This window comes from Branchiostoma belcheri, unplaced genomic scaffold (genome assembly GCF_001625305.1).
Source record: "Branchiostoma belcheri isolate BF01 breed outbred unplaced genomic scaffold, Haploidv18h27 scaffold168, whole genome shotgun sequence".
In the NCBI taxonomy this organism is placed as follows: domain Eukaryota; kingdom Metazoa; phylum Chordata; class Leptocardii; order Amphioxiformes; family Branchiostomatidae; genus Branchiostoma; species Branchiostoma belcheri.
In genome coordinates, this window is record NW_017803135.1 from 178,976 (window position 1) to 179,445 (window position 470).

Here is a 470-nt window from a genome sequence, read left to right on the forward strand (position 1 = left end):
TCTGTCAGTACTTGGATGAACTCTCGTCTTTCAACTGTGATGCTCTTGAACAAGTTCTTGATTGCTTCAGCTCGTTTGATCTCTACCTCTCTCACGACGGGATCGTCTTCATCATACTGATAAGGGTTGTGTTCCTGATGAATTGTTTCGAGCTGAGATTTTGCACGTGCGCGCAAGTTGTCCAGTTCCTTTCTGTGATCTAACGCGCTGCTATACGGGGACGGTTCACAGTCTAGGTAACATGTGTTTCTAAGAAACTGCCTGACTGTTTCTTGCATTTTTGTTACCAAGTTTTGTTTTTCTCCATGTGTTCTGGCCATGGAGGCGTTATACAGAGCTGCCGCCTGTGTGAATTTCCTACCTTCTCCTGTCCGCTTACCTCGCTCGACGTAGACGTCACCCAACCTGCACAGGCAGTCGGCTTCTTTAGCCTTGTTGGGTTTACTGCGATCTGTGTGCAAAAACTACAA

General features: G+C 46.8%; 1 pseudogene; it reads right to left on the reverse strand.

Moving 5' to 3' along the window:
• Positions 1-441: 441 nt before the first annotated feature.
• Positions 442-470, reverse strand: part of LOC109466457 — a 10,379-nt pseudogene continuing 10,350 nt past the window's right edge.